Source organism: Onychomys torridus, chromosome 5 (assembly GCF_903995425.1).
Source record: "Onychomys torridus chromosome 5, mOncTor1.1, whole genome shotgun sequence".
Taxonomy (NCBI): domain Eukaryota; kingdom Metazoa; phylum Chordata; class Mammalia; order Rodentia; family Cricetidae; genus Onychomys; species Onychomys torridus.
Window position 1 is genome coordinate 17,327,577 of NC_050447.1, and position 21,770 is coordinate 17,349,346.

General features: G+C 40.5%; 1 non-coding gene across 1 annotated transcript; it reads left to right on the forward strand.

Annotated features, from left to right (window-relative positions):
• Nucleotides 1-6,558: 6,558 nt before the first annotated feature.
• Trnak-uuu lies at nucleotides 6,559-6,631 on the forward strand. The gene has a single exon. It is a non-coding gene; the product is annotated as a tRNA-Lys (tRNA).
• Nucleotides 6,632-21,770: the final 15,139 nt, after the last annotated feature.

The following is a 21,770-nucleotide window of genomic DNA, read 5'->3' on the forward strand; positions in this document are numbered from 1 at the left end:
AAAGGGAGATGTATTTGATGCCCCATTTTTGGAGGCTGGGAAGTATAAACATGGCACAAGGATCTGTGTTGCATCATTTCACAGAGGAAGTTGGAAGGGTAAGTGAGTGCTAGAGAGAAGGAAGTGAGGAAGGGACCAATTATATTTTTACAGTAAGTACTTTTGTATGATAACAAACCCGCTCCAGAGATATGCACACATATCAAAGAAATTCTACAAACATCTGAAATTTTTTATTGGCTTATTAAGATTTTTGACCTGAAGCAAAGAGAGAAAAAGTTCAATAGCATTTAATTTTTGTTGTGAAAATATGAGTATTGAATTAGATTTATTTTTATTTAGTGTCTTAATTTTTTAATTTCTAAAAAACATAAGTGTATTCATTCACAACATAATATAATTGGGAGAAAAGCCACAGGTGTTGTGTTAAAAGTCTAAGTATTGGGGTTGGGGATTTAGCTCAGTGGTAGAGCACTTGGCTAGCAAGCACAAGGCCTTGGGTTCAATCCTCAGCTCCAAAAAAAAAAAGTTGTTCCACAACATGTTGTTATGTGCCACCTCCCTGCAAATAGACTATTTTAGTATTAAGTGTAAGGAAGACAAGATAAAGATAAAATGTCCCATGCTTATAGAGAGAAGACAAAACTGACTCCAGAAAAATGAAAGCGGTCAATTAACAGTTAGCCATGGCAGGAGTGGAACAATCCAGAGGCCACATGACCATTCTCACACACATACATTTTCCTGTTAGCTCCTTTATTCATCTTCTTACTCCTATTATTTATTTTATTTCACTTGATAAAACTTTAATTCTCAATTTTATTTCTTGATATGTATTTTTTTAATCAAAAAAATTGAAAAAGACAAATCTAATTTGTAAAAACACTATGTATTATACATTTACCAGTTGTATAGTTACAATCTGGATAAATCTGTTAAATTGTATACATTTCAAATTTGGAGATGGAGTACATGACAGGCTGTAGAAATAGCAATTATGGTCATGATCAAAGAAATTCTACAAACATCTGAAATTTTTTATTGGCTTATTAAGATTTTTGACCTGAAGCAAAGAGAGAAAAAGTTCAATAGCATTTAATTTTTGTTGTGAAAATATGAGTATTGAATTAGATTTATTTTTATTTAGTGTCTTAATTTTTTAATTTCTAAAAAACATAAGTGTATTCATTCACAACATAATATAATTGGGAGAAAAGCCACAGGTGTTGTGTTAAAAGTCTAAGTATTGGGGTTGGGGATTTAGCTCAGTGGTAGAGCACTTGGCTAGCAAGCACAAGGCCCTGGGTTCAATCCTCAGCTCCAAAAAAAAAAAAAGTCTAAGTATATCAGGCCTTTTACACAAAAGTGTACAATAGGCACACATAGGAGATTGTATTAGGGTTCTCTAAGGAATAGAACTGATAGAATGAACACACACACACACACACACACACACACACACACACACACACACACTAAAAGAAATTTATTGGATTGGCTTACATAATAGGGTCCAGGTAGTCCAACATGGCTGTCTTATACTGGGGAGCTTAAGAAAGTAGAAGCTACTCACTCTTTGGGGCTGAAGGTCTCAGTAGTTCCAATCTAATCTACAAGTCCTGGAGAATTCCTAGAGAGATACTAGTCTTCAGTCTACATTAGAAGCCTGAAGAATTCAGTTCTAACATCACTGAAGGAATTCCATAGCAACAGGGTAGACGAACGTGCCAGTGAGAGTCAAGGCAAGCAGGCATAGGCAGCTTTCTTCTTCCATGTCTTTCCATCTGGGTTGTTGCCATAAGGTGCTGCCCATGTTTAGGATGAGTTTTCCCACTTCAAATAATCTGATCAAGAAAATGCCCCACAGAAATGTCCAAAAGCTTACATTTTAGTCAATTCCAAATCCAGTCTGGAATCAAGTTGACAGCCAAGATTCACTGTTACAAGGATAATCAGATTACAAAAATAGCACTTCATGGGGTCCTGTTATTGCTAGTTCCAGGTTAAAAGACAATGGAGAATTAAAGGGGTGTGTGTGTGTGTGTGTGTGTGTGTGTGTGTGTGTGTGTGTGTGTGTACATGCTTAGCAATGAAATGATTTCATCAAAGATGGGTAAGTCCTGCAAAGCCTTGAGTGGCATAAGCCTAGCAGTCATTGAGATCAACTGGTGAAAGTTTTACATCAAGAAACTGAGCAAGTGTGTGGGGGGGGGGGGGGGGGAGCGTGTCAAAGCAAGAAATGCTGTCATGCGTTGTAGATGTTTGTAAAGCACTTAGGTAAGAGGATGTGTTGAGCCACCACCATTTCTGCTGGCTGCTGCTGAAGTCCAATGGACCTTAGCCTTCATGTACACATTGCCTTGCTTCTTTCACTAAGAATCATGCCACACAGAAGAAGCCCAAACCTGGGAAAACAAGTAGACTCTTCTCCTTCATACCTTGTGCAAGTTGCACTGCTGTCAGGGCCATGAGGGCTGCAGCTGCCTGCCTTTCCAATGTCCCACAGTTCCCATATTGTTTGTACAGGAGGATAGCGGGAAAGCATAACCAGAGACGGTCTAAGATGATTCAATGATCAAAGTCTGGGAATCTGGGAGAGTTAAATCACTGCCACAAGGATTTATGACCCTTAGAATGAAGAGAACCCTGCCAAGACATGTGTATAATTTGTGCTTCCCTGCACTTAACTGATGTCACATTTTCTATTGGATTATCTTGTATATTGAATATTATAGGAGACATGTTTTGAGGAATGCTGCACTAATTGAAAATAAAACAAAACACAAAAGAACCTCCAAATAAAGTATCACAAGCTGATGGAATTTAACAAAGTTAACAGAATCTGGTAGGACTGGAAGAGGCTTTTGCACACTTTTACACAGTTGTATTGCACGATGCACCAGCTGGAAAACCCTGCAGTCAACAAGGAAAAGCTAGCCCCTGCAGAATCATTTCATCTGATGACATCTCTGCTGATTTCTGGCTCCTGTGTTCCTCCCTATGAGAGGATCTGCATACTCTGGTCTAATTGAGGTTTTGATTGCAAGCCAAGTTAGGATGCTAGGACTCTGCTAGAATCAGCACCAGTGGCTCAGTTCTGGGAAGCAACTCAGCCCTCCACATCCATTATAACCAGTGACTCAGTAGCTGGCTGGCAGGTGGAATAACTGCCCATGTGTACATCATGATCTTGTTTTCTAAAATGGAAATCCTGTGCATTGGGACAAATCTAGACTTTCCCATTAAAATATTACAGGTGTTTTCTTATGCAGGCAGTGTGGACTAAGAAACTGTATTAAGGAAAAACAAAGGCTGCAGTTTTTCAACTTAATCTATCATGTGAAAACTAAAGTAAGTTGCAACTAGTCCATTGAACTTAGTGCTTAGATGTCCTTCAGAATGAGTAAATACCCCCTTTTGAGGCACCTGAACTATAATTCTAACCCCAAACTTAACTCAAATACCTTCAAGCTCTGCCCAAGGAATATTAGAGGCAGTGTGGTATATGCTCAGAGACATCATGATGGCAGGTGCTGAGAATCCAAGCTAGGGTCCCCTATTGTACAGCCTACAATGTAGAGATGCAGTTGTGAAATAAATAGCAAAGTACAAGCTATTATTTCTTATTACATACCATAACATGAAGAATGTCCATCTTCCAATATTTTTGAGCTTTGAGCCATACTTCAGTTTGTGGATCTGTACAGCATCTATGTTTCCTATGGACAACCATATTTACTCCAATTGAGGTTGGTCCCTTTCATGGTGCTATTTTGAATTGCTTTTAACTATACTTGGTATGGAAATTTTTAGATAAAGCTTAGAATGGTAGTCTTATCTGATTAAGGAAGAATATACAAACACATAGAGTGCTTGGCTGCAAATCTTGCATACATAATGGAAAGAAACAAACACTGTTCTGAAGGAACAGAGATAAAGAAAAATGGAAAACAAACTTCAAAATGTGTGACAGGGAATAAATTTTCTGCAAGAAATATGCTTTCTTCTAAACCTCACATTTATAACTTGAAAAACACGTTTTATTTCAAATAGAAGCAATATAGCAGATACATTTTACAAGGAAACACATAAACTTACGCACAGCAAATTTTAAACTTTATGGGAGTAGTTCCAGAAGCCTGGTGGAAGATGCTGTTGGGCAAAATGAAAGCCTGGGGAGGTATTAATTGGCCCCTCTGGGTCTTCCTTCTAGGAGAAAAAAAAGGCATAAGACACCAGAAAGAGTCTTCCCCAGGCTCATTATGCAATTTCTGATCATAGGTTTTAGTGGCCAACATCATTCTTACATCTTTATAAAAGGTTTAGTAACTTTTTCCTATTACCAAGCAAGGGTATTAGCCTCTACCCATGAATATCTGTCTTGGCCCAGCATTCAAGACCCTGATCAACCAACCTCAGTCACTCAGTACCCCCTCTTTCCATAGTACAAAACCTCCCCTCTGTGGGATCTATTCATTCCATCCAATCATGGATCATCCCCCTGAAATAGCTCTCCCCATGCATCTGTTTCTCTTCAAGGAACAAAATTCCCACCCAAGAGAGGTGTCTTGTGTATCATGAAACTTACAAATTCCAAATCAATAGGCTTCAGGTGGGGTTTGATCCAGACAGCTCTTCTGTATCTATGATGACCTTGGCTGAGTCCTGCTCTAGACTGGCATCCATCTCTCCTGGCTTCTCTCATGTAGCAGTTTCTGGCATTACATCTGCACACCATGCTGATCAAAGAGAGTAGATGTTTAGTCACTATTTCAAGCAAGTTTTCCCTTAAATTAATTGTCAGTGCTTGAAGGCAGGAATGAATTTAGTCCAGGAGGTATACATCAATGTCTTCACCTAGGGTGGGTATCCGATCTGCTATTACAGTCTGTTGAGAAGAGGGAGACATGCTTATTGAGAAAAGCAGCTGCACCTGTCTCTCTTTGCAACCTTCTCCCTTCATGTTGCACTTTCTTACTATTCCTCTTACAGAACAGATGTCACTCTGTAGCTGGAAGTTTTTTTGTTTGTTTGTTTTGTTGTTGTTGTTTGTTTTTTTTGTTTGTTTTTTGTGTGTGTGTGTGTGTGTGTGTGTATCGCCCAGTCCCACAGCAACACAGATTCAAATAAACATACAGAAGCTTATATTAATTACAAACTGTATGACCATGGCCTATAGCTCAAGCTTCTTGTTAGCTGGTATAACTAAATTCAGCCCATTTCTATTAATCTACATGTCACCATGTGTTCCATGGCTTTATCTGTGTGTCATTACATTTTGCTCCCTGGATGGCAGGATGGTATCTTCTCCCTCTCTCAACCAGCTTTTTCATTGTAACTGCTGGCTATATTCTAGAAGAGCTGAAATTAATTGATTCCAGTCATTTGGCATGATTCTATTTGAGGTAGACTGTGAATTTAGCATCTGTCTTATGAATGTTGAGTGTATGCCCTACATAACTATCTCTTTTTTCATGTGTTTAAAATCTCTCATCAGAGTAGGTTGTAATATATATTTCACATATGGCTCAGGGTGTCTATCATCCACTGGCCTCACATGGATGATGACAGGATAAGCCATTGTATTAGAGCCATCTGAAAATGTTATGACCTGTATGGACTTGCCCTTCTGCTTATTAGGTCCCTTGTAGTCTTTACTGAGAGTTTCTTCTAGGGTTTGCAAACAAGCATCTAGGGTCTATTCCAGTGAGTGAATATCCTCTATTGCAAGGGATTCCAGATTTCTCATAGAATCATGCAACCTTTTATGTTCTTCTGAAACATATAATTCCATAGACCTTATTTTATCAGTTAATGATAATCTTTCTTCTTTATAAAGTGTCTGAGTAGCGATAACTTTACCCTGGAGAATTATTGTTCTATTCATTAAGTATTCATATTTATTATCAATAAAAATCAAATCTGGCTATACATTTATTATTAATGGACTGAAGTTCTTGAAGTAAGTTAGCAGATTCCAAATTTAGGAGCCTGTTAATGTAAGTCTTTACTACTACCTTGTAAATCCTGGTTAGCAGATTCCAGAGAAAGAATCTTTGTATATAAATCTTCATTGCTATCTTTTAAAGCCTGTATCAGCCCCAATAATCACTCATCTTTGTTATTTTTATTAAACCATTTTTAATGCTGTGTGAATTATTATGATAAATGCCAAAATGGTACATGCCCTAGGAAGGTCGTATATTTCCAGTAAAATGTCACTCATCATACAGGCAAAAAAGTTTTTAAATTTTTATGAAGTAATATTTTCCACCATATTATGAGAAATATTCAAAATTATTAATCAGTTTCAAGATGTAAAATTATCAAGTACTCTTACCTGAAATGAAATATTGGCTTGCATTTATTACCTTTCTTGTGATAGTTTTTTGGGTGTAGTAGCAGGTGTCATTGGTGTAGTGCTAAAGCAGGTCTTGCTGAAGGCTTTGGCTGGTGACAGCTGCAGGTGGGAGGGGAGTGTCCCATGTGCATGTGTGGAGGAGCAGTGGCAGCAGCATGGTGGCAGCAGATCTTTCCACCTCTCCCCGGAGCTTCAGGGCCCAGCTAGCTCAGTCAGTAGAGTATGAGACTTTTAATCTCAGGGTTGTGGGTTCATGCCCCACATTGGGCACCACATGAAGCATGGATTGAACAAGGCAACTGCACATATTTTAAATGGTAGTTAAAAGGAAGTTTATTTCAGGGTAACTTACAACCAGTAAAGGGGTTGGTTACAGGATCTGGGTACAGAGGTGAGGTACAGTCTTGTGTGGTTCTCTGGAGAACTCTGACTTGGTCTGTGATCCAGCATCCAAGATCATGAGGAGCCAAGAGGGCTGGCATGTACAGATCTTGTGTCTTAAGGGCTCCTGTCTCAGCCATGCCTAAGGGGCAAGTCATAGGTAGGCGTGGTAGTTACCTGCTGCCTCACTAGGGACACTGCTTCAAGGTCAAAGCTGGAACAGCTGCCCACTACATCACTTCATTCATTTTTAGTGCTGAATTCATTGCATGCTGCCTCTTTATAGAACCATCCTCTAGGTCTCTAGCTCTTTCCTCTATCCACCCTTTAACACTGTCTTGCATTTTATTTAATATGTTCCCAATTACCCATAACTTGTAGTATAATACTGTGTCTGGACAGCTCTCAATAAATTGGGGTTCTGATACTAAAGTGACCAGCAATCTTGTCCTACTTAAAGATGAAATAAGTGCTGGCTATACACATTTACAGTATGATTTTTCACAGGTTGCTTCTTTACCTAGTGAACAATGTGCCTAACATGTGGTTGCATGACTGGTAGGTAAGGGTTCCCTCATGTGGGAGACATGTTTAAATTGATAGGAACCCTTGTGCCCTGTCTTAGTTAGGGTTACTATTGTTACAGTGAAACACCTTGAACAAAAATAAATTTGGCATAAATGGCTTGTTTGGCTTACACTTCCATTTTGTTAGTCCATCAATGAAGAAAGTGAGGACAGGATCTCAGACAAGACAGGAACCTGGAGGCAGGAGCTGATACAGTGGCCATGGAGGGATGCTGCTTACTGGCTTGTTCATCATGGCTTGCTCAGCCTGCTTTCTAATGGAACTCAGGACCACCAGCCCAGGAATGAGCTGGGACTTCCTCCATCAATCACTAATAAAAAATGTTCCACAGCTGGATCTTATGGAGACATTTTCTCAGTTGAGGTTCCCTCCTTTAAGATGACTGTAGCTTGTGTCTCATTGTCATAAAACTAACTGGAATATGCCCACTGTCTGATCCTTGTCCAGTCTATGCCTCCCTGAACATCTCTTTTGATGCTGGAAGGACAACCTGTGCTCTCTGTGTTGACCCATGGAGACTCTAGATGGAAGACTCTGGTTCTTCAGATGAAGACTGCAACATCAGCATGCCAACACAATAGAACTTCAAGGATTTCATTTACAGTCCTCAACAAGGTGGGCATCGTGAACCATTTCTTTGCTGTTAATTCATGTGGGACAGGAATGGAGCAGAGTCAGCTAATGAAAATAGGGTATGGAGCACTTGATGTTCATTGCAAGTGCAAAAATGACCCAGGTAAGGAAAGCAACAGAGGCTGGTGCTATAATTCAGTGGTAGAACACTCATCTAGCTTGTGCTAGGCTCAGGTTTTGACTACCTGATGCTGCAAAAACATTTATAATCTTAAAATATCAGAGAAATCATCAGTCAAGTAGAGACCCCATCCTGCTCACCAGGGAGATGTCAGGTTCAACTTTGGCCACAAACTAGAGCCATTTGGGTGTGTCCTTTTTGTGTGTAGGCAGTCACCTCTGTGGTGCTTTTCCAACACTATTTGGAACAAGTAAGCAAATAAATGAATGAATTTGCTCAAAAGCCTTCCACACACACATCAATCTGCAGGGTCAATTTGATTATATGCTTATATGTCCATAATCCTTATATGTCCATAATCCTTTACTGCCAGTAAAGTCAAGTCTAGGATATGTAACCTAGATATCTGGCAGGGTGGTGATTTTGGAATCACAAACATGCACTGTTTTCACTATTATTTTCCCATCACTACCTGTCCCTACAGAAGCACTGAGTACTTCTGTGTTCTAACGCTTCAGGAATGAGAGGGGATCCTGGGAAGAAACCAGGACAGGGAAGCAGGACTCCTTTGTAGTTGTTTCTCAGAGCTATAATTTTGTAATACTCAATAAGATATCAGATAGCTTTGAAAAATACTGGGAAAAATAGTGTGGAAGAGAGCAATGTTTCTTCCTTCCTTCCTTCCTTCCTTCCTTCCTCCCTTTCTTCCTCTCTTTCTTTCTTTCTTTCTTTCTTTCTTTCTTTCTTTCTATCTTTCTTTTTTCCAGACAGGGTTTCTCTGTGTAGCTTTGCGCCTTTTCTGGAACTCACTCTGTAGCCTAGACTGGCCTCAAACTCATGGAGATCCACCTGGCTCTGCCTCCCGGGTGCTGGGATTAAAGGCATGCACCACCACCACCTGGCACAATGTTTGTTTCTAATGGTCACCAACTAAAGAGTTCCCTTCGTTGAAGACAGAGCTTAGACAGAAGGGAAATGGGTGAGAAGAGAGGGGTGGTATAAACATAAAGGGCCCTAGGAACACAGGCCATCTCAACAGAGGAAGGAGAGGGTAAAGGAGTGAAGTCTGAGTGGCTGGTGGTAGTGTTGACAGTGGTGCTAAGGCCCTCACCCCCACATAGCATTCACCTTGGGAAGGAGGGGGATGAAAGGGGAGTGGGGACAAGTGTCCATCATGGTTGACACAAAGTCAACAAAAGCAAATTTGTTGTTGTCACTCTTGTATGCAAGAGCTCCAGTATTCATTGAGCCCTGTCTATCTCATTAGCCTCCTCTTGCACCAACCCTTCACCAGTCAAAGTCTGACCCACAGATGGAGTATGGGTAGGCCTTTTCCCTGCCAATAGCCTTTCCCTATTTAGCCACAACTTTTCCGGTGTTGAGGGATAGGCAAGTGAGAAAGAGGGAAGATTGGATCTGAGCACTCACTCATCAGGTACTGAGTTTGACATAGTCCTAAGTTTGCCCTTCACAAGCTGCTAATGCAGCTCCTGCCATAAAAAGATGAGACTTAGGTTTTGTCCTCAGCTAATTCATGAAGAGATGCATGAACGGATAAACATGGTGAAGCATCGTCTTTGCTAAAATAAAGCTCTTTCTGAGACATGAAGGGATTATGGCAGAGAAGAGAATAACTGCAGGGCTGTCTGTGCTCTCTGCTCCACAGGAACGGACATCACAGGGATGATGAAGGGGTGAGAAGCTCTGCAGCCCAGAAGACACTCCTGAGTGGCTGACTTCAGTGATCGGAACTCTGGAAGTCATAATCTTTGTGTCCAGCAGGGGGAAGATGGGAAGCAACTAATGCTTAGTCATTCTAGAAAAGAGAGAAAGAAGGAAAGAAAGAAGGAAGAAAGGAAGGAAGGAGGGAAGGAAAGAAGAAAGAAAGAAAGGAAGGGGAGAGACAAAGGGAGGGGAGTGAGAGGAAGGAAGGAAGGAAGGAAGGAAGGAAGGAAGGAAGGAAGGAAGAAAGAAAGGAAAAGAAAGAAAGAATTGGAGCCGATTCAACTCCCAATATATGTGAAAATAAAACATGAAAGTTAAAAAAAAAAAAAAAAAAAAAAGGAGGGAACTGGACCTGCCTGTACTGAATCCACCAAGGTTAAATGAATCCCCAGTGGAGTCTTGGCCCTGGAAGAGATGGGAATGGAGGGGAGGGGCTGGGGAGAAGGTGGGGTGGAGGCAGGAGCGGGGAGGACAGGGGAACCCATGGCTGATGTGTAGAATTGAAGTGCAAATATAATAAATAAAAAAGAAAGGAAAAAAAAACATGAAAGTTAAATGTCATTATGAAGTCGTTGTATATACTTCAGAAAGACACAGAAACTATTTAACTTTGCCCTCAGATTTAGTTTTTACTGTACAATCTTCTTAGTCATGAACTGATTGATAGCTTTACTTCTAAGTTCAAATTGTATTGAAGGTAAGCTAAACTACATACAGAACAGCCAAGCGCCACTTGTCCTCACACCAGGGGAAGTAGCAGACATACCCCACAGGGTTAGAACACTCCACAATGTGCATCGCAGACAAAACCAACCAAATACTCCAAAGAGACCCAGGCATGAAAGATGACCATCAACACATGCCTCTCAGGAAATAAAATTTGAAATGGGGACGGGGGAGAGGGAATCAGTTCTTCGTGGTTGGTTTGTTTTTCTTGTTTCCAGAATGACTACAGGTATATCAGTGTAAGAAGTAGATTGAAGCTCTTTAGAGGGTATGATTTGCCTCCTGTTCATGGAGGCAGTGTTTGACAGGAGAATCCTGGACAAAGGATGCAAAGATGAATGACTGATGCCAAATGCACATGGCCGGGAAGGTTCGATGCTTTTCTCTGACCTATGATTATAAGGAGAGAGAGGCCAAGTGTGAGGTTATTTATGCCATAACACGCAGCCACCAAAGGAGGTGTAATCACAGAGACTGTTCTGCCACCCAGCTCCTTTGCAATAGCCCTCCTCTTTTGAACCTTGGACTGCCCCCATCTGTCTCTAGAGAGCCCCTCTCCTTTTCCTGTCTCAGAAGTCTTAGAAACAAAAGGCACTTTTTGAAGAAGAAAAAGCCACAGTTGTGAGCCATGGAGTCTGATTCCTTTAACTCTATTCTGTTTTCAGGATCCCCGCGTTTTGCCCTCTGGTAGGTTGGGGGTTGACAGAGAGATCTGTGAGTGAAGATGTCAATTTACAAACCATCCTACTGGGTGCTTAATAAAATGCAAATCGAGACATGGGGAGAAGAGAAGGCCTCTGTCCTTCCTTTTACAAATAAAATGTTCCCGTGCCACTCACGGAGATCAGGAGCCCCATGCTGAGGCTGCATCTGCTCTTTCTGACAGCTCCCCAAAGAACCCTGCTTCTCCTTTTTACAAGCCTGCAAGCTGTTCTTGGAGAGTACAAAAAGAAACCTGCTTCAAGGGGAAAAAGTTCCTCTGACATGTGAGAAGAGATTCAAAATCTCCTGAAAAATAAAAAAAGAGAAAGAAAGTTAGAATCTGTGATGGCTGAACCCAAACGCATGTGCTCAATAAAGAAAACCCCTTTCAGTAATGAAGAGGAAGGAAGGACTGTATAGACATGTGATTACGTTTTGTGTGTGTGTGTGTGTGTGTGTGTGTGTGTGTGTGTGTGTGTGTGCAGTGAAGTAGCCAGGCTGGCGTCAGTGGAGAACTATGGATTGCATGTCCCATATAAAGTAACAGCCAGACTTAGCATGAGGCCATCGTTGAGCTGAAGAAATACAATCTCAATGCCCCAGATATAGGAGGTTGATAACAGACTTCAGAGTTTAATATGGAATCAGTAAATTTAAAAGCCATTAATTCTTTGCCAGGCAAACTACATTGTATTCCTGGACTGTTCCTTTTACTTTCAGGTTGGAAGAGTGCTGGGATTATCTCAGACATCTGAGCTTGCTTTGCAAAGGAGAAGTTCTTGCAAAGAAACAAGACACTCCCCCACCCCACCCCCCACCTTACCCCGTACAAGGCTGACCAAGAAGACACTGTATGCTGTAGAACTGTGGAGTTTTGGGTCATGGGATCCTTGAGCATAGGACAGACGATAATGACAAAGTTGACTAGCAATCATGATGGCAATCCCAAGTGCAAGCACTTCAAAACCATCCTCAAATCCCGTCTTAGCTTTTTCTCTAGGAATCCAGCATAGAATCATCACAAACTTACAGACGAGGAAACTCAGCAACAGGTTCATGATGAAGAAAGGTCCTGTGCATCTCTCCCAATGGGGTCTAACTGGGACATGTCAGAATCCAAAGAGCACCATTCCATTCATTATGAATAATACTGGGCAGGTATTTACCTGGAGGAGCAGGAGAGAGGATCAGGGAACAAGGGAAACATGTCTTTGAAAGATGTATGCACAGGACATTTCTTGCCAATAATGTAACTAATACTGATAATGTCAGCCATTGTTATGATTTTAAAGGTACTTTTTTCTACAGGCAAAGTTAAATTCCATTGTGATTGTCTTTTCACTCCTTGGTTTGTCTCTTTCCAGTTTTCTCCTGTGTGTCTCATTCATGTCATGGACTTGGACCCTTGGATTTATTTCCGGAGTCCAGCTCACTTTCTGTACCCTGATTATATGCTCATCAAAATGCTACTAGGGGACTCAGGAGAGAAGGCCAGGCCAAAAAGGCTGGGCATCCCTTTTGTGGGTGAAAGGTCAGGTAGCTGGGCATGCTTGGTAAGGAAAGAGCAAAGGAAAGACACCTGGTCCTGCTTCCACCCACCCAAGGGCAGGTCAAAGGGGAAAAGTGTAGAAATGGAACCAGGCTGTTTTGTTGAACTTCACAGAGAGGCTCTCTAACAAACTTTATAAAAACACTACATATCCTTCTCTCTTGCTATTTTTCTTATATCAAAACGATTACTTTTGACATTTACCACCCACAGTTCATTCATTTTCAGTGAATGGCTATAGCACTACTTATTTATCCTTTCTCCTGTTGGGCATGTCATGTTTGTGTTTTTAAAAGATTTATAATTTTAATTTTGACTGTGTGTGAGTATGTGTGCATATGAAGGCAGGTGCCTGTGTACTCCAGAAGAGGTCACCGGATCTCCCAGAGTTTGAATTACAGGGTGTCGTGACACCCATCATAGGTACTAGAACCAGAGTTCTCTTCAAGAGCTTCAGCATGAACCGGCTGCTGAGCCATCTCTCCAGTTCTTCATTTCTGTTGTTTGTTTGTTTGTTTTGGTTGTTGTCGATTCTGTTTTGATGTGGTGGATTCTGACACTTTTCATATTATTGCACATGTGCAAAGAATTTCCAGGATTGATGCTTCGATTTACATGGCTGATGTGCTGATTATTTGATGTAGCAGCTTGATTCAGACTGGATTTTCATCTCTTCTGTGTCTTGACCCAGAAGTCTTTGGAGCTGGAACTTTCTTCGTTGGCTCTTCTGGTTCAACATGTCTTTTTGTAAGTTTTGTGGACATTTGCTAAGTACAGGAGCCATGTATGCCACTGGGGAAGCACAGTGTGATCAAAATCAAGGTCCCAACTCTGGTGGGGACCACTTTGATGCAAAAATATTCAGAGCAGTGTAATCCACAATATTACCAAACCAGAAACAAGGAGCTGGCAAGATGACTCCTCTCCACTGAGGCTTTCCTAAGAATTGTATGTGAGTATTTCCTTTTTGTGCTTTGAGAACGCACCAGCCTTTGTCTACTGCTTTAACCCCAAGCATCAGATAATCTCTTATCAGCCTCCACTTCTTCCTGTCCAAATATCCTTCCCATGCACAACATAGTAGCTTCTAAAGAACAAATACCTTTCCCCCCACATAGGCCAAAGCTCCCTGGAAATAAGACTTACTGATTGACTTGGAGAATGTTGGATGAATTGTGTTTCAAATTTTCACTTTAATAAATGGGCACAGTTCTGACTCTCTGAAGGGGAGAATCAATATTCTGTGCAAGTAAAATAAGGTGATTATCATTGTAACTGCAAGAATACTATAGCGTCAATTGATTATCTGCATGCTTGTTATCCACTTTGTGGATTCCCTGTGGCCACAGATATCAGCTGATTGTCTACATCTCTCTCTGGTCTGCAACCCTCTGCTTTGTGAGAACACTGGTGGATACCCAGGGAAGGTTGACTAATGTAAACATCAACTGGAGCAAAATGTAATTGGGAAGATAAATCTGTTGTATAACTACCACACAGAGGTTTTTTAATACCAAATGGCTAGAGCATTATTATCAATTGTTTCAGCTGTGAACAGCCCTACCTGCACATCTTCTGAGAGGAATAGCCACCATTTTCTTATAAAAAAAATACTATTTTATGAGAAATATGTAACTTTCATTAAAAGAAACACAACATGACTTAAATACCCTATATGATCCAACAATCTCTCCTAGTGAAATGAAAACTTGCACTCACATATAGATCTGTATATTATTTTACAGTGTCATTATTTCTCATAGCCCCAAATGAAACATAAATTTTCTGCAATCAGTCAATGGATAAAGCAATTATGGTTTGCCTATACAATAGAATCGCTACTTGGCAATGAAAAGGAACTAAAAACTGACAACTACTCCAGCATAAATGAAATTAAAATGCTTTATCAAAGAAGCCAGACACAAAAACTACCCAGTGTATGATGTCATTTGTATTTACTCTGGAAAAGGCAAATTTATAAAGACAGAAAATAGATCAGGGGATGTTCAGGGATAGAAGCTGAAGAAACATTAAGCACAATGGAGCAAGAGGAGGAAGTTTGAGGTAATGAGACTCAGGTACATGTCTATGAAACTACAGCCACTTTTGCCAATATCCACACAGTCAAAAAGACAGTGTCTTCAAAAATGGTGCCAGGAACCCTGGGTATCTGCATGTGGAAGAACGGAAGCAGACCCTTATCTCCTACCCTATACACAAATCAACTCCAAATAGGTTGAGGATCTCAATGCAAGACCTAAAAGTACAAAAATGTTAAAGGAGGAAAGTGGGGGTGCAGTACATTGCAGAGGCACAGGTAATAACTTTCTGAATGGGACTCTTGATGCTCGGGAAACAAGGTCAACAAACGACAAATGGGTCATTATAAAATCAAAGAACTTTTGTACAGTAAAGGGATTGGTCAACCAAGTGAGGTAACCTACAAATAGGAACCAAATGTGGCCAGCTCTACATCTAACAGAGAGTTAATATCTAGAAAATACAAATAACTCAAAAACTAAACACCAAAAAAAATGACAATCCATTAAAAAAAAATGGACCATGAAATTGAACAGAGTTCTCAAAAGGAGAAATACATGTGATTAATAAATATCTTCAGATTTATTTGACTTTCTTAGCCAACACAGAAATGCCAATGACAACTACTTTGCAATTCCATTTCACCCTAATAAGAATGGTTTCATTGAGAAAACAACTGGTACCAGATGTGAAGAGAGACCTATATTCATTGTTGGTGAGAGTGTAAACTGGGGCGCCTTAAATATGGAAATCAGCCTGGAAATCTTCCATAAGGCTGAAAAGAGAAGTGCTATATGACCTAGGCATAGCACTCTCAGGTAGATACTCAAGGGACTCTGTACCCTATGACAAAGACACTCTTGAATCATGTTTATTGCTGTTGTATCTACAGTAGCGAGCAAATTAAGTGAATGGATAATGAAAATGTGATATTTATACACAAAGGAATTTTATTCAGCTTCAAAAATATATAAAATTTTCTGGAAATATTACACTGAGAGAGGCAATCCAGGCTCGGGAACATAAACATTGTATATTATATCATTTCTTGTATGAAGATTCTAGCTTTAGAGTTTAAGTTTTCTGTATTTAAGTAATTGTGAATGTTTCTCTTAGTTTGCTTTCTGTTGCTGTGATAAAACCCCATGACTGAAAGCAATCTAGGAAGGAAAGAGTTTATTTCATCTTACAGGTTACAGTCATTCCTTGAGGGATCTCAGAGCAGGAACTTGAGACAGGAACTCAAACAGAGGCAATGGAGGAATGCTGCTTAATAGCTTGCTCCCCATGGCTTCTTCAGCCTGTTTTCTTATACAACCAGCCCAGGGGTGGCACTGCCCACAGTGGGTTAGCTCTTCCCACATCAATCATTAATCAAGAAAATGCCCCATAGGTCAATCTGATGGAGGCATTTTTTCAATTGAAGTTCCTTTTTCACAAATGACTCTGACTTGTGTGAAGTTGACAAAAGAATCTAACTAGGGTAGTATCTGTAGTGGTTAGAAGGCAATAAAGGATGGAGAAGAGGTCTTGAGTGTGTGTGTGTGTGTGTGTGTGTGTGTGTGTGTGTGTGTGTGTGTTGTGCAGGGGGGTGATAATAAAATATGTATGATATGAAAGCAAATGGAGGAACAGTGCAAGCATGAAGGGGACAGGAATAGAGGGACAGAGGGTAGGTGGGGTGGGAAACCCAATCAAATCTAAGGGTGTATGGAAAACACTATAGAAATACAATTGGAAAATATATCAGGGGCTGAAGAGATAGAGATGGCTCAGCAGATAAGATCACTGGCTGCTCTAGCAGAGGACTCAGGTCCAATTCCTAGCACTCACATGGCAACTCACAAGCATCTGTCACTGTAGGGCCTTGGGATCCAAAGCCATCTTCTGGCCACCTCAGATACTGCACACACATGATGCACATACATAAATGCATGTAAAATGCTCATATATAAAATAAAAATAAATAAACCACACACACACACACACACACACACACACACACACACACACTAAAAACCTTGAACAAAAGTACCCTGCATGGTGGGTAATGCTAATCCCAGAAGTCAAAGGATTTTATACCAAACTCCTAGAGTTAAATGCAGGATATCTCCCTATGTGTTGTTGGCCAGGAGTTCCCATTACTCTGGGTTGTGAAGGACAGCTACATGGGAGGAGCCTATTGCTAAAGACAGCACACACTTTGGATATGAGACACAGAGAAACCGAACTGATACTAAGCTGGAAGCTCCCTCCATGCTGGCCAGTGTTTACCACACTAGAATGTACTACTGTTAGAGAGAAAAGTTATCAGTGGTCTTACCCAGGGTGGACCCTGTGTGCTACCTTTCAGGCAAGACATACCCACAGGTGCAATAGTGGTATGAAGCCTATGGGAGTAACTAGCTGTTTTCTCTCTGGATTTGATGACTGCTCCAGGGGAGGGAATATATGCCTGGTATCGTAAAGTTTGCCAAAAAACAATAGCTGGGGATGTGACTATTTGCTATTTTAAAAAACTCCAGTTTTTAGTCTCAAATATGGATGAGGTCTAGGTGTCTACTCAGAGGGAATTTGCTTGTATAATGTCAAAATTACCTTGGAAAATAAATATTTTGGAATCACCTTCCATGTCAGTGCCTGATGTGGCTTGGAAAATGGTTAAGAGCAAAGGTGAGAAGTAAGTATAAGCTTGCAACATCTTATATCTGAGTTAATATAAGGGAAATCAGACAAGGATCCTAGCCAGGTCGTTAAAAGAAAAGGGAGTTAATATTCATGCCAACATTCATATCAATTCCCAAAGTCCCTAGGGAAATTTTTAACAAAAAGTCAAATAATCTGCTTGTGCATCTCTGGAAGTGATTAAAGCATAAAACGTGTTACCAGAGATGTGAATGATAGAAAGATATAGGTGATTCTCACTTCATCCCCTGCTGTGGAGGAAGGAACACACATAGGTTGAGTACCATTCTACTCATTTCCTTAATTGGGTAACCAATCTTGCCTGTAGGAGAGGTCCAAGAATGGTGACCAGAAACCTCAAGTTGAACTGCGTATTTGTTGGTCTCTTGTGGATATACTTGATCTTTAGATGTGGATTCAAGCATATCTTAATCCACGGTGGCTCTCCAAAGCACCAGGGGCAACAGACGGCAGAGGAGGGGTATGTAGATAGCAGTTTAGGTGAAAAGATGAAGAAGTGATAATTATTGAGCTGGAGAGATGGCTCAATGATTGTTTGCTCTTGCAGGTGAGCTAAGTTTGGTTCCTAGTACACAGGTGGGCCTACTCATGATTGCCCAGAACCCTAGCTCCAGTAGATTTAATGGCCTCTTCTAGGCTTGTGGGCACCTAAACTCATACATGCTCATTATCACATGCATGTACATATACAAATAATATTTTTAAAATCTTTATGGAAATAGTCAATTATCCCTCTGACAACCATACTCTGTACATTTCCACATAGAAAAGTGTACTGGAGTAGATGGAATACACTTTGCATACTACTATTAAAGAGTAGTGCCCAAGAATGCAGACTAAGGGGCAGTTGTGTTTGGTGAAATGGAATCCTATAGAGTTCAGGGACTATTTACCTCATGCACTGTCTTTTCAATGGCCTGTGAGGTTGAGACATTCACACAGAATGATGGTGAATTATGGAAAGCTAGATGGAGCAATGAACTTATCTATCATGTTGTTGCTCTTTGGACAGAACAATTGATACAAGTAATGTGATCTTTTCATGTTTTTATACATAATGTGGATGAATATTTATTATTAGTATAGTATGTTATTATTTTCTTCATTACTGAGTCATAAGATAAAACTGTGTTTCCCTATAATCAATGATAGAGAACCTTGAAAGAGACTACTCACCTCTGTAAAAAAGTTTTGTTATATAGTGCTAAGCTGTGGATGTCTTCTAGAATTGGAAAAACATCTGGAAGCACAGTAAAAACAGCAACTACAGTTTGTGTGAAGGTACTCTGCATACATGGAAGGAGGCATAAGTTTGTTGAGTAAGTATCTCAGTACCAGGAGTGGGGTGTGTTTTTCATGAGATGTTGACTAGGAAGGCCCCTGAGGACACTTCCCAATATTATACAGGCTATTTTCACTGTTTTTGGTGGCAAAATTAGATAGTAAGTCCCTATTTCTGCATACACCACATGCCCTAGTTACAGGACATGGGGGAATCAGTCTGGGTCTGAGCTGAAGCTCCCTTCACTGGTTAGCATTCACAAAGCCAAGTATGTTATACTGGCTGCTAAGGAAGAATTGTTACTAACAGTCTTGCTTAGCTACAGACCTTACATGTTACTCTGTAAGCAAGCTGGTCAAATTGTTCAATAGTGCACTGTAACAGGTACAACCAATAGTGGCCCAACTGTCATAGGTACAACCAACTATTTTCCAATTTGATTTAAGGCCTACACCACAAGAAGGAACCCATTTAGTACTGTAAATCTGGACAGAAGCATGACTAGATTGATCATAGGCTCCGGTGCAGAAGCTAATGTTACTGTTTTGTTAAATTAATATGATATGCCTATTCTGAACATCTGCAGTGGTGCTAGTAGATTACTGATGATGTTGTTCACAATAGAAGGAACTTTACAGTGATTGGCAGTCACTACAGAGACTTAATACTGCCTAAACTACTAAGAATGAGTCTTATTGTGGTCTGTAGTGTTTTTGTAATACAAAGGTTCAATGTAGGCTTTAATGGAAAAAGGAAATCATACATACATGCTGTGCCCTACAAGGCCCAGGAAATACCATACAAGACTAATTGGAAAGATGATAAGAATGAGGTGAAGGTGTGGAGTGTTGTATAATTGTTTCCTCTGGATTGTACATAACCATAGTCATATTGAATCAGAGCAACTGTGATTCCTGTCACAAGGCCCTTATAAGATTAGACCTACTAATGCCCTTTCATGGTGGTCACAAGGCCCTTATAAGATTAGACCTACTAACACCCTTTCACGGTGGGATAGTAAAGGCTTTTGGGGCTCATAACTTTATGAGCCTTCCACAAGATTCTCGCAAGTTGTCCCCCCTCCCCTAGGTTCTACAAGAGGTACACAATTGACTGCAGTTGGACTCATAGGTAGTGTAGCTGCCCATGCATCTTGCAGGGAATGATTTAGTAGTGTAGGGTTTTTGTTTGTTGGTTGGTTGTGGGATGACTCATCCCTAACAGGCTTAAGGGCCAGCTGGCCCAAACAAGTTAAAAAGATACTTTCTGAGAGCCAACCTGGGTCTGCCTAAGGGCCTTAGCCACAGCAGCTGAGATTGATCTGGAGATGACCTGGACCAATGAGAGGCAGCCATGTCACACCAGCAGATGCATATTCATCAGACCTCCCCCAGGGTGGGGTGGAAGGTATATAAGGCTTGCCTCTTCCTGAATAAACTGAGCTTGTTGTTTTGACATTCTCCTGGAGTCTGTGTGGTTTGACTCTGAGACTACTTGACCCCCTTCCACAAAGGGAACAACAACACAGGACCCTGCTACAGTTGGTTTATTTGTTTGTTTGTTTGTTTTTGTGAGTGTCCATGTCACAGTTGAGACCCTTTGGTGATACAGCTTGTTTGCAAAGTTCCCAGGTGACATCCCACTGTTACCTCTGCCTTTGATTCACCTGTGTTCCTGTTATCAACCTCAATTACCCCTTGGCTCATCAAGCTGACCTTGAACAGACTCCTTTCTTTGCTCTCTCAATGTTTTCTCTATATGGAGTGAATACACATTTCCTTATAACTTTCCAGGAAAAGTGTTATAACGTACATGCAAATTAAACCCCACTACAAACTGTTTTAGTACTCCATAATTCTCAGTTGGTCCATAGGGCCTCTGTACAACAGCCCAGAAAGCATAACCTTCATCACAGAGGCACTGACAAATGCTCTGTAGAGTCAGAGCCAAACTGAGGCTCTCACCTCCAGTTTCCAGCCTGGTGGTTGTGGTTTTCAACCTACTCACCACAGCTTATTGTTAAGCTTTCAGGAAGAGTAATCTAGATAGAGCTTCATTTTTAATGCCCTTTTATTTTAGTAACTGGAAAAATAATAAATGCAGGATTTTTCATTTGCATCAGGCATTGAGTTTGATAAAGTAGCTTAAATTAGCAGAAGAATCGCACACCTGTGCCACATTTTCATATCAACCACCTTAAAGACTCTGAGTCAGGCAAGAATTCATATCCAAAATGATCTCTCATTTCATCATGCTCATTGCTATGAAGAAAACACATTGCATTGGAGGAAACAAAAATAAAAATAAAATCAAAGAGGCTGCATTTATGGTGTTTTGCTTACATCTGATTATGCAGCAACTCCCAGGAGACAAATGTATGTCAAATTAGCAATGAATATGCATTAGAACCCATCATAATTCTCCCCTCCCGTGTCTAGTCTCTGGAAGGACGGGTCATTTCAGATATTCAGTTAAATGCCCCAAATGCTGTGTATCAGATGTCTTTGTGGATAAAATTAAAGTCATAGTTGGGAAAGTTTGTGACACACTAGAACTTGGGATGGGAAAAGTGCAATGCATAAAAAATAAAATAAAAAATAAAAAAAAACAAGAAAGCTCTGAGATGGTACCATTAAGTTTAGCAGAAAAATAAGACATGGGTAGAACTATATGCCACACAAAGCACACAGTATCATCAAATAATATGTCAATATAGTGTCATCTAAACTAACGTCATCTTGATCTGGGCATCATAAAATATGGGGAAAAACTGGCAGTATTTTTGGTTTCAGATGGAGGTACCTAATCTCTGTGTAGGGAGAATAATGTGAAGAGGGAAGCATGCCAGGGGATGAGGTAAAGCTAGAGGTAAGAGACAGGGAGATGCTCTGCAGAGATGGTGTGGAAGATGGGCATTCTAAGAGGAGGGTATGGGATGTAGGGACAACAAGGTCAG